This window comes from Gastrolobium bilobum, unplaced genomic scaffold (genome assembly GCF_033153095.1).
Source record: "Gastrolobium bilobum isolate Gb01-03AN ecotype WA unplaced genomic scaffold, APGP_CSIRO_Gbil_v1 utg7053, whole genome shotgun sequence".
In the NCBI taxonomy this organism is placed as follows: Eukaryota; Viridiplantae; Streptophyta; class Magnoliopsida; order Fabales; family Fabaceae; genus Gastrolobium; species Gastrolobium bilobum.
Window position 1 is genome coordinate 81,560 of NW_026896173.1, and position 13,445 is coordinate 95,004.

General features: G+C 37.2%; 1 long non-coding RNA gene across 2 annotated transcripts; it reads right to left on the bottom strand.

The window, feature by feature from the left end:
• Positions 1-8,933: 8,933 nt before the first annotated feature.
• On the bottom strand, positions 8,934-12,011 carry LOC133298103 (uncharacterized). 2 transcript variants are annotated; one of them, XR_009749736.1, is made up of 4 exons: positions 11,570-12,011; positions 11,260-11,497; positions 10,014-10,097; positions 8,934-9,271 (listed from the first exon to the last, which is right to left on the bottom strand). It is a non-coding gene; the product is annotated as an uncharacterized LOC133298103 (long non-coding RNA). The 2 variants fall into 2 exon arrangements; XR_009749735.1 differs by having other exon boundaries at positions 11,260-12,011.
• Between the last annotated feature and the right edge of the window lie 1,434 nt (positions 12,012-13,445).

Sequence of the window (13,445 nt, forward strand, 5' to 3'; positions counted from 1 at the left end):
ACCCCAAGCTCACTTACATGTGCAATAAAAGTTCTAAAATCAGTAATTCAATATCAGTTCCAAAATCAGTGCAATGCAGCAGATAATCATGTCATGTGTGTTATAACTATTCTACTAATCAGAGAAGTGCAGGAATACGTCTATTATCCACATAGTACACGCCCATCCTGTACCCGCCCACAGGACCACCCCATGGCTTCCTGTCAAGGCGAAACACCACATACATATCATAAGCATTTTGCACTTAACAGCTCAATAGCATTTCAATAAAACAGTACATGAAAACACATCATGCATATAAATCATCCCCCCATGGGATATAGTGGAACAAACAATGGCTAAACCGAGGACACGAAAGTTTACCTTACAAGCTAACTATCCAAGCCAAGAGTCAACACAAGCTCAAGGCCCACAAATAGCACAATCACAATCTGTTTATCCAGGAATTAATCATCAATAACCATTTACCAATGTTACATTAAGTGATTAAGGCTTTCCATCTCATTTTAAGTCATTACATGTTGTTTCTGCAGGAGGTATTCGAATACTCCTCGATGAGTATTCGAATACTCCAGCTCTCCATAAAGTATTCGATTACTTTCACTAAGGTATTCGAATACCACAAGGTATTCGAATACCAACACCCTAAGTATCCGAATACCACAGTATCCGAATACCAAAACTCACTGTATTCAAATACTCTCTAGTATTCAAATACTTCTTCAAAGGTATCCGTATACTTTTCTTCCCAGAAAAGTATCCCAATACTCCAGCAAGGAGTATTCGATTACCAGAGGACAAGTATTCGAATACTACACGAAAAGTATTCGAATACTTCTCCATCAGAATGCAGAAATTCGAACAGACTTCTGCATAATCCCACTTTTAAGGGTCCAAACGTGATTTGGAGTCCAATGACTCCATAAACAGATATTCATAAGCATGTTAAGAACTCAGAAACACACTCCTTTACTTAAATGATCCAAGTTTTACTTTTTAACCGATTAAACAAGCTTAAAACCTCAAAATGACAAAGAGGTGATCATGGTATACCTCCAAGGCTCACAAATTCGAAAATGAGACAGCAAAGAGGTCTCCAACCACACACCAAGGTTCTGACTTTGCCAAGCCACGAAAATACAACACAAGCTTGAACCTTTCTACTCAAAGGTGGCTCCTTAAAGCCTAAGATGCCATGATAATGGCCTCAACCAACCCAACTCCCAAACTCAGCACAAAAACCCCACACACAGCAACTTAAAATCACAGAATGAAACACCTCACTCACCTACAAGCCAACTACTCAGTGTTTACAAGGCTAGAGGTGGATAATCTCTCATAAAAGTGGTGTCTTGAAGGATTTTGGTGAAGAAGAGTTAATGGAATTGTGAAGAAGGAGAGGGGCACCAGCTGCTGACCAGCCACCCACGTAGAAGACAATAGGAATTAACCTAGGTCTTTGTGCCACTCTCTATATATAGTCATATTAACCTTAATCCCACCGTATTAGCTCTAATAGTTGCGCTTATCATTTTATTCTCAAACTTGGGATTCTAAACCTACTCATTTTTCTAAGATTTTTCATATTTTTATTTTATTTTTCGCAGCACCTTTTCGATACGCGCTTTTACATAACCAATATCAGTTCTGGCACCAGTTCTCATTATTTTGACCTGAAACTTGACACACTAGTCCTATATATTATTTTAGGAATATTTCCACACTTGTTATAATTTTCTGGGATACTTCATCGGTACGCACTTATACCGAGTAGCAGAATCGGTATCTGCACTTTTCGTCAGCAAAGCGACTTTCAGCCTTATTAATTACTTTCTACAATTATTTAAGCCTTCTCATAATTATTAGGGTTAATTATAGAATTATTTCCTAATTCTCATATTTATTTAATTATCTTCCTTAATTAACGGTGCGGGTCCTTACACTTCACATGTGTAACATATGCCTGGCTCACGTTTCTTCTTAAGTTCCTCTTGTGATAGCCTTTTAATTGGTAAAGAAGAAGGAGCTGGTAACAGAGGTACACTTGGAGTGACAGCGTTCTGTAACATGGTGGAGGCTGTAGTAGTCGGTTGTGCATTATTCTTCCAACCTTGTTTCTTGTATTGGCCATAAAAGGATGAACGAAGTTCTTGATGATGAGCATCATAAGCAAAAGCCAACTGCATGGCCTGGTGGAGATTGGCTGGCCAGTGAACTTGTATCACACTACGAAGTTCCATGGTTAACCCAGACAAAAAAAAACTCAAAAGCATGTTATCATCTAAACCAGGTACCTGATTCATGAGTGCCTCAAACTCTTTCACATAATCATGTAGGGAACCTGATTGGGAAAGCTTAGAAAGCACACCGCAAAGATCCCTATAGGCAGTACCCCCAAATCCCTGACGAACAGCTTGGGCAAATTCCTCCCAAGATCGCACTGTTCCACTTGCATGCACTCACTGGAACCAATATACTGCAGCACCCTCCATTTTTAGCCATGCCAATCGAATCTTAAATTCTTCAGGAATGACTTGCATGTTGAAGAATAGCTCATTTTTGAAAAGCAAAACATGAGGATTTTGGCCATCAAATGATGGATTTCCATCTTGATAAACTTCAATGCTGCACGCTGGTCATGAACAACATTTCCCCCAATTTGTGAATCGGTACGCGCATGGCTGTGAGAACTTGCTGGAGAAACATGGTGTGTTCCTTGATGCGCAAACTCCCTCATCGTAGCTTCTAAGGTATTGAACCGAGCTTCAAAGAAATTCGTCAAACGAAGCTCCAAAGACTCAGAGATTTGATTGATTCTCTGAGTCAATTCTAGATTTCTCTGGTTCCACTCCGCCCGTGTGGAAGCCAATTCATCAACTACCTCTTGTACCCGCATTGTGTCAGGCTTATGAACAAGAATGAAAGCACCAATGTTGCAACCTAGGGTTGCAGAGAAGAAAGAGAGAGAAAACTCTGATCAAAGAAAAGAAGAAGAATTGTTTTATTTCATTTGATTGATTGTTTACATCTCAGTTTATGTGTATTTATACATCTCATTATCTACACTAATGAGTATTCCTAACTAACTAACAACCGTCTAACACCAAGGGATAACTTTAGTTGCCACGTTGCTCAAGTTGCCACGTTGTGTCTTCATGTGAAGTCACGTGCCCAGGCTGGTGCTCCACGTACGCGAGTGGATGTTCTACGTGTTGTATTAGCTCTCTGCTCTTTGTATATATACATCCTTGTATTATTGAGAATTAGTGTGAATATTCATTACTTCATTTTCATGTATTCTTTGAGTTCTTTGGATCGTAATATGGTATCAGAGCTCTAGAGAGCTCTGGTATCGCAACCTCTTGAATTTTCTCAGCTTCTGTTGAAGCATTCTTCTTCCTCCAATTTGATTTCTTCTTCTGTTCATCTTCAATGGCGAACCAGAGCACTCTTCCAGATCACTTGTCAAATCCAGCGAACTAACTGTACCTCCATCCGAACGAAAATCCTTCCTTAGCTCTTGTAGCTCCTCCTTTGAATGGACGCAACTTTCACACTTGGTTGCGTGCGAAAATGGCTTTGCTTTCGAAGAATAAGCTTTGTTTCGTGGATGGAAGTTTTCCTCCTCCTGATAATCAGGATCCTCTGTTCTCAGCTTGGGTACGATGCAATACAATGGTATTGTCTTGGATTCATCGCTCCATTGATGAATCAATTTTGAAGTCCACTCTATGGATTGAACATGCTGCTGATGTATGGTGTGACCTCTTTGAGCGATTCTCCCAATCTGATATGTTTAGAGTTGCAGATCTTCAAGAGGAGATTCAACGTCTGCATCAGGGAGAGAGAAGCGTTTCTGATTATTACAAATAAATGAAAACACTATGTGATGAATTAGATAATCTCAATCCTTTTCCATGATGCTACTGTGGAGCTCTTGATGAAATGCGACGTGGACGAGAACTTGATCAAGCAATCAGGTTTCTCAAAGTCCTGAACGATCAGTTCTCACATCTCCGTTCACAGATCATGCTAATCCAACCATTACCTAACATGAACAAGGCGTTTTCACTTGTTACATAACAAGAACGTCAGCTTAATTCTGAAGTTCATGGATCTGTTGCTATGGAACCAAGAGCATACTCTATAGATCAGTGTCGTCGAAATGGTAACTTCAATAAAGAGAAAGGTCCAAAGCCACGTGGAAATAAGTTGTGCACACACTATGGAAGAACCAATCACACAGTGGATACATGATATATGAAGCATGGATATCCACCAGGGTTCAAATCGAGGCCTAGAAATGTTTCTGCAAATGCGATTCTTGGGGATGAAAGAACTGAACGAAATGAATCCCAGGATGCCATGATTATGACTCAACAACAGTATCAGAATATAATGAATATGTTGCAGCAAACAAAGGTTCACAATGGAGAAGAATAGAACTCCATTAACCATGCTGTCAACATGATTCACACAGCTTCCACTACAGCCTATGCTACTCCTATAGGCACACAAAATTCTGGTAAGACAAATTTTCATTGGATCCTTGACACTGGAGCAACGGATCATATATCTTGCAATTTATCTGATTTCACTTCTTTCCATGATATTAGTCCAGTTTCCAATACTCTACCCGATGGTTCGAAATTTTTAGCTCACCACTCTGGATCTGTTGAAATATTGCAAAATATGCATTTGTCTGATGTTCTATTTGTTTCAGATTTTTGTGTTAATCTGATCTCAGTGGCCAAGCTAGTTCAATCCCTTGATTGTGAACTTATTTTCCATAATTATGTTTGTTGTATTAAACAGATCAAGTCACAGCAAGTGATTGGTTTAGCTAGACTATGCAATGGACTATTTCAATTGGAAACACACAACAACAAGAAGTTGGAAGAAGTCACTGTTTTTGATATCAATGTTTCTGATAGTGGATATGCAAATAACACACTCACTAATGCCTCTACATTGTGGCATTTGCGATTTGGAGATGCCTCAAACTCTGTATTGAGAGCAATGTGTAGTAGATTTCCTTTCATAAGATGTAATAAGAGTTGTACTCCCCGTGACATGTAAGAACCCACACTGTTAATTTAGAAAATTAATTAATTAATTACGAGACTAATGAGATAATTTCATCATTGTCCCTAATAATTATGAGAAGGCTTAAATAATTATGGTAAGTGATTAATAATGTTGAAAGTCGCTTTTCTGACGAAAAGTACAGATACCGATTCTGTCTCACGGTATAAATGCGTACTGATGGAGTATCCCGAAAAATTATGAAAAGTGTGTATATATTACTATAATAATATATAGGACTAGTATAACAAGTTCGAAGTCAAAATAATGAGAATTGGTGTCAGAACTGATACCGGCTACGTAAAAGCGCGTACTGGCAAAGTGCTGCAAAAAATAAAATAAAAATATCTTAAATCCTAGAAAAATGGCTACGTTTAGAATCCAAAATTTGGGATTAAAATGTTAAGCATAGCTATTAGCGCTAATACTGACGATTAAAACTTAAGTAGACTATATATACTTAAGGGCACACCTTTCTAGGTCAGTTTTCATTCTTCAAAATTGATTCTACGTGCCTCCATTTTCTGAGTTTGTGTCCCTCACCTTGCCACCTTCATTTCTCCAAAGAAACCTTCAAAGTGACCACCTTTCTCCATTGTTTCTTCATCAAAAAACACCATGGTTGAGTGTGGTTGAGACTTGGGTGGGAGAAAAGCTTTTGTGTTCTGAGTTTAGGTTCTATTTTGTGAGGTATTGGGGGCTGAGTTGTGAGTTCTCATTGTGAGAGCCATTGTCTTGTCTTGGTTGCTTCAAGGAGCCATTTTTAAGTGTAAAAGAGCCAACTTGAGGTGTCTAATTCGTGATTCTCTAAGGTTAGCACCTTGGAGCTGTGTTGGAGGCTCCAAGTCAGTGTCTTTTCTGAGTTTTCAAGTCCTAAGGTGAGCCATGATCATCCCTTTTGAATTTTCCATGGTTTGAACTTGTGTGAGTCTTGAAAAATAGAAACTTGAACCATTTGAGCTAAAGGCTGGTAATCTATGTCTTAAATATGTTAATAAACATATGTTTACGGAGTCATTGGACTCCAAATCATAATTGGACACTTAAAAATAGGATTACGCAGTGAACAGCTCAAGTTTCTGCATTCTGTCTGATAAGTATTCGAATACTTTTCGTGGAGTATTCGAATACTCATCAGCAGGTAATCGAATACTCATTGAAGGAGTATTGGGATACTTTTCTGGGAAGAAAAGTATTCGGATACCATAGTGTAGTATTCGAATACTGTTGGGAAAGTATTCGGATACCCTGTGGTATTCGAATTCTTAAGTGAAAGTATTCAGATACTTTCTGGAGACATGGAGTATTCGAATACTCATCGAGGAGTATTCGAATACCTCTTACAGAATTTGCTTGAAATCACCTAAAACAAGTTGGAAAGCCTTAGTCACTTAATGGAATCTCGGACAATGAATATTAATGATTATTTTTTGCATAAACAGACTGTGATTGTGTTGTTTGGTGATATTGAGCTAGTGTGGACTTGGCTTGGATTAGTTGCTTAGGAGGTAAGCTTTTGTGTCCTCGGTTTAGACATTGTTGTTGAGAACCATGACAAAAGCCAAAAAACAAAATAAAAATGAGTGGTGGAAAAAAGAGTTAGTAAATGTGTAAAAGTGTGCATCACAAGCCAATATATGGGACTTTTATAAAACAAGATTATCCAACTATTAACTAACCAATTGACAAGTCATCAAATTTATCATCCTCTAACTAAATCAACAAGCGAATTAAATTACATTACTAATGACGTGCCTATGGATAATTAACTTTTTCACCCCATTTTTAATGATCCTAGGCCGTCTAATTTTTTTTTAATTCATTAAAGGGTTCCTGAATTTTAATTTATTTTTATTTTTTATCTGGAACATTGCTATAGAGAGCATGAAGCTCCCTATTCTATAGCCTGGGTTGAGACTAGATAAACATTTGTTGTGGTTGGAAATTGGAATGCACTTCTGTGCTATTATTTGAACAAGTTTTGAGATGGAATAATGCAAGTGTGTGGACATCGTCTCGTTGGAAATATTTAATATACTCCCGTTGTACTTACATCTAGCCAATAAAAATATGACTTATGCTGATATGTTTCCTGATGAGAGATAAAAAAAATAACTAATATTATACTTACGTATTTTTTGAAATACATAGCCTGTAATTTCATTTTGAATAGGAGTAATACCTACTATTCAGTGCTATGAGAGTACTAAAAATACTCTTCGCCTCAATATATGTATTGGGTAGAATTCACATCTGCTGTCATAACTCATTATCAAATAGGTATGGTTCTTTGTATGTTTGATTTTACTTCTGCATCCTAATTCAAAGTTCTATTGAGATTTTGCTTCTCTTTGTAGTAATTATGCTCTTGGAGATATGGATTTTTCACGTAGTTGTGGTTCATATTCATAAGAAAACTTATGCAATATGTCCTCTTCCCACCTATACTAATCAGATTTTGAGTTGACTTAATTTTTGAGTTTTTCTGGACCTAAAAATATATCAATTTTTTTTTCATATAAAGAAATTATTTGTTTATTGGTAACTACTTTACTCTGTTCATATTTTTTGGTTTATGTGAAGGATGCAATTGATCTCTCATGAGGACATTATATAGTTTCTGTCAACCGAGATATGGTTCCCTCTTCTCAAAATCGAGACCTTGAATCTATTGCTGTGAGTTCAATTTACATGGAAATATTTTCCATATCGAAGTTTCAGGCATCTGTTTTGGTTTTGGAACAGTTACTAGAAAGTTCATATTTGGCTAAATATTTTTTAACTTTACGTGAAATATGGCTAAATTCATTGTGATTATGCTTCAAATTAGTTGAAATCCCAGTTTTCTGGAGAAAGCCTACTTTCCTTTACCACATTGACATTGGTTTGTGGTTCAAGTTCATTTGAATTTTTATACTTTAAAAAATAGGTATGGTTTAGTTCAATTTGATTTTTTATACGCTTAAAAATGGATATGATTCGGTTTAATTTAGTTTTTGTTCTGGATAGCCCACATGCATAGGCCCACTATTAGGTCCAATCTAAAAAGCCCACTACTAATACTTAGGGTTCCCCTTCTTCCCAAGGCACAAGGCTGCCCCTGCACACTGGCAGAGGTTCAGCATGCCTAGCCTGAGAGGGCTAGGCTGGCTAGGTTGAGAGGCTCCAACTCTAAATACCCCCTCTCACATTGAGGGAAAGACCTCTTCTCCTCCATTCAGCTTGATGCGCTGCCACCCTGGAGAGCAATCCTAGCCACTCTCACACACCTCCCATTTATGCACACCATGGGAAGCTTCATTAGTGTTTTGGTCTCTACCATTGCCACTATGAGCACCCCCTATATCAACATACTTCACCATCCATAAGACATGTGACACCCTCCCCTGTATGCATCCAAAACAGTTGTCTGCTAAGCGGATTAGAGTTGAAATGTTAACGAGTAAAATTCTTTTTCCAAAATCTTTTTGATATTACCAATTAGAAAAGATTGCCTCAAAAACTGACTATAAAAAAAATAGAAACAACAAATAAATTTTTAAAGAGGCTTTCGCTGCGTCACTCTGATTTTCTTAAAAATAGCCTGTTTTGCAAAAATAATGTAAATTCGAAGTCTACAGCTTAAAAAAATATTCTTTGATGCAAGGAAACTAGACATCCGGAGCTACGCGTACATATAAATTATAAGTGAATCGGAGGAGAATAGCCCCACGAAACAGAACTCGCAATGTACTCGAAAATCCAGTGTATATTTCTAAAAACCTCCTGACTTGTAAAAATCATAATAATTCAGGATTACAAACTTTGAACATAATCTTTATATAATCTGAAAGTACACAACTGGGGCTTTACACATATAAATTATACCTCATTCGGAGGTCTGTAGCCTCAGAACGGCAACTCGCAAAGTGCTCGCAAAAACATTTCAAAAATCCGAATTTAAGTACAACAGTAATTATTTTCACAAACTAATTACCAGAATTATAAACATCATGCTACACTTCTTTTCAAAACAGAATATACATCATGGCATGCCATTCTTTAAGAAACTACATCAAGGTCAAATAATCAAAATACAATCAGCAGAAACAACAAGCAAACAACAATGTTGTCACCAGCATAACTTAAACAGATTTAGCCATGTGATCATGTCATCAAACACTTCTTCAATTGCTCCTAAGTCCTCCTGCAATTTATAAAAATTGAGCCCCCGAAGGGGTGAGAAAAATCCCAGTAGTGTGGCAATAAAACCAGTACAGCAACAATATTAGACTAAGCACAAAATTCCAAAACAATCGCATCAACATTTGATTTTCCGGACAGATGCTAACATATAATCAAAGTGCGTATATAACGCCAAAATATTAATCATATTGCATATATAACGCCATAATACTAATCAAGATGCGTATATAACGCCAAAAGTGTAAGTTCATAGCACTACAGTGCATATATCACTAACAAACACAGTGGAGAATCCTGGGTGGCTCCTCAAAAGGGCTCCAACTGTGACCTAAGTGGACGGAAGCCAAGTGTCCCATACCCTGGTACCGGAGGGATGCCTATATGAGGCGTGCTCAAACGTATGCTTACTTTTATTATATACTTCAATCTCGAAGATGAATGCATAATGCTGTATGCTATGACATGCTTGACACACACACAAACAGAGAAAGGTGAAACATGATGTGCATATGCATGACTAGATCATAATCATAATAGCGTATATCTCTTGTATATTTAATACCATGCTGCCGAATAACAAATACTTCCATAGGCAGAATTTTCCATCATGGCAAGTCCAAAAGCAGAATACATATAACATGTAACATATAACAAAATACTAATCATAAGTCGCATGTGAGCATCAGTTCAAAATTCCATACTCTAGCTAATAGTCACAGTAGGTCTCACCACCAAACACATACCTTGTGAGTCCAAGCATCAATCAAACAGCCAAGTATCAATCAAACAGCACAAGAATAGACCACGCTCTTAGGGAATTTGCGCACCTAATATACCATTGCACCAAATCAGAATCTCATATAATTTTTCCTATAATTCACAAACAATTCCTATGCCTCCTACTCTTGCATATGATCAGCTTTCATGGTTCTCATAATAATTTAATTTTTCGACTTTATATCATTTTTTTTCTAACTTGCTACATTAATAAACATCCAAGGTTCTTCCATGTATCCAATTCGGTTTTACCATGCTTCTTTTCCTACACAATTTCTAATTTCATATTAATTTACCAACATATAACGGCGAGAAATTCCAAAGCCTCATATATATGCAGATTCGGTTCTTCTAGCATTTAAAACAAGATATTCAAAATTTTATTTAAATAACCAAACCCACTAAACCTAGGAGTATTGCAGGGGACCTAAAACATGATGTTCAAAATCTCTTGACTACATACATTTTCTGACTTAAAGTGCATTCCGATTATTATCTAGTGACCACACCCAAATTTTCTAAGCATGCAGCCTCGGTTTTTAAAACCATTAACAAGGTCCATCCTCCTACTTTAATTTTTTTCTAATTCAAGAAACAGTCCAGCCAAGTTTAAAGAGAGCCATTTCCATGCTCACAAGATATCGGTTTAGGCTCACATGTATCAAGTTCTAGTGTTGTACAAAATGCAGAATTAAGGAATTATTTTTCCAATTCACAAACTATCAATTTCGATTTTCTAAGTATCAATTCCAAGGTTGTTCAAACAGAATTAAAACATGCTAGGCTGTATAATTTTTTTTTCCAACTATAAATTCTCATTTTTAAGGGGTTTGGCCGAGGGTCACATAACCAATAGAGCTCTTGTTCTAATCATTAAGTTTTAACTAAAACAGAACACATACTTCCGGTTGACAAGTTCTATCATCTCCTAAGTTTTCTTCATATGGCCAACAATCAACGTGTTACAATGGGTCCTAGTGCTCATTGCTAAGTTATTACCAAATAGAATTTTGTTCAATCTATATAACATGAATGCCTCATTCCAAAGCAGAATCAAGTCTAAGAATCATTTCCATTTAACAAGACCTTTCTACTTAATTTGGACATGAACTAATGAGTAAATTTGTATGTTGTCTCCATGAATAAAAATACCCGCAAAGCTTAACATTTATACCATTCCAAAGTACAATCCCTAATTTCCATAATAGTTACCTTTCAAGTTCCCAAACTCAGATTTTGGTTGCATGTATCCAACAGTCCAACGTTGCAGGGCTGAACAGAAAAGGAACAAAAAGAACTCACCAATTACCACTCTCCTAGGTCATATGTGAAGGTCGAAACATGGGGGTGGAAGGAGAGTTATGATAACTCAACTCATACCCTCATGCATGTGTCCAAAAAACTCTCAAGCCCGCTTGAGGAAGATGCTCATCCAAAGAATACGTTCAAACTGCATTCAGGGAAAAGAAGCTTACAAAACGGAATGGTGCAAAGAAATAGGGACATGGAAGAGGTTCATCACCTATCCCTCTTTGTGGTTCAGCCGAGCGCACCATTGGAAGGGAATGAAGATGGTTGCTTAGGTTTTCATTCCTCCTTTCTAAAGATCAGCGACTTGGGGAGAGAAGAATGGGAAGGAACAGAACTTGTAACCCTGCTGCTGATGTTCAGCCTAGCGCTCAAAAAGGGAGGAAGAAACTTGAAAGCTAGGTGATATTTGTTCTTCTGCATAAGTGGTATGCGATCTTGAGGGGGAAAATAAAGGAACTGGGCTCTGGGTACAAACTTATAAACTCAGACTTGCCAACTCCTAATCAGCGCTTGGTGGTTGAAGATGGGAAGGGAAATATTCGTTTTCTTGTGTGGGTATTCCTTCTCTTTGTTACAGCTTGGAGGGGAATGGAATAAGGACTAGACTCAGTTTAATTCTGAACAAGGGAACCAACAAAATGGGTTGCTGCTTCTCTTGGTGTTAGACGTACAAGTAGAGATAAGGTGAGGTTGTTTGCTTTTTGACAAATGGCACAAGTCAGCTTCCTCTTGGCCAATCAAAGCACACAGATTTGTTTAGAGATTCACTGGAGGAAAAACATAGGCTGACTTAGTCCCCTATTTTACAAGGGTTGGGCCGTGGCCAATGGGGAATTTGGGCCCAAGCTTTCACCTAAACCATGTTGTTTCATGTGGTTCACCAATTATTATCTAGGATTTCATTGTATGTGGTACTTTAAATATTTTTCCTAATAATTATTATTTCATGTTCCCACAAATTAGTGGTTAGTGTCCCTATCTATAATGTAATTAAATGCAATATTATCCTTTTTTAACTAGTATCTTGGATCTATTAGAATCCACACATACACTCACTTATATTATCAACACAAAATAATTTTCCTAACTTAAATACATTCCATTCTAAACATAAGTTTATTTCGAATTTCAAGCATGCTACACACCCCTAATTGTAAGTTATGTAATTTTCTAATTTTGCGGAATGTTACTGGACACATCTTATGTATACCAAATGTACATTGGCGCCGTTTGTGGTAAACAGTAAACTCTGATTCCCTCTTCTTTGCTAAAAGCTATCGAAAGGCAATTCCTCCACACTTCTGCAATTGAACAAGAAGAGCACGAAGAACCATAAAAAAAAAGAGCTTGAAGATCATATAAAGAAACGAAAGATAAGAGAAAGTTTCAGAAAGTCAGAGTGCAAGAGCCCAGATCTGCAAAGAGCCAGAAGGGCTAGATCTACCAAAAGAAAGGAAAGCCAAAAGAACCCACATCTATAAAGAAGTGCAAATTTTCCAGACCAGAGTTCAGAACTCAGAGCAAAGAATATCATAACCAAAGAACCCAGATCTATCGAAAAGGTACATGCTCACAAACTTCAACAAGTTCAAGCTCGACATCACCCACCCAGTCAGAAATTCAAGCATCTGTGGTGCGAGAAAAATCGACCTTCATTGTTAGGAATCATCATCTCGTTATTTTTAACTTGTTTCCAGTCGGCTTACATGCTTCAAAGGTAAGTTGATTACACTTCACAAAAACTGGCGTTAGTAAGAAGGTATATAATATCATATATTATAATGTCATACATCATTCAATATTATATTGGCGTTCATGGCCACCAAATTTATTATATACGCCATACATTGTTATTATGGCATTCACAGCATTCATACATTATTATAATGCCATAAATTAGTATATAATCCTGTCGGTTTAAATGCCTAAAATTGAAGGGGTCCTACAAGCTTTAGTTGTACTTTTCCTGTTGGCATCAACACCAGTCTAGCCATCTCTCAATAACATATGCAACAAATCAACAACAAGTGATTGAACTTCATGACTCTATCATAACCAATGGCAACATCGTTCTTTCATGGTCGCCC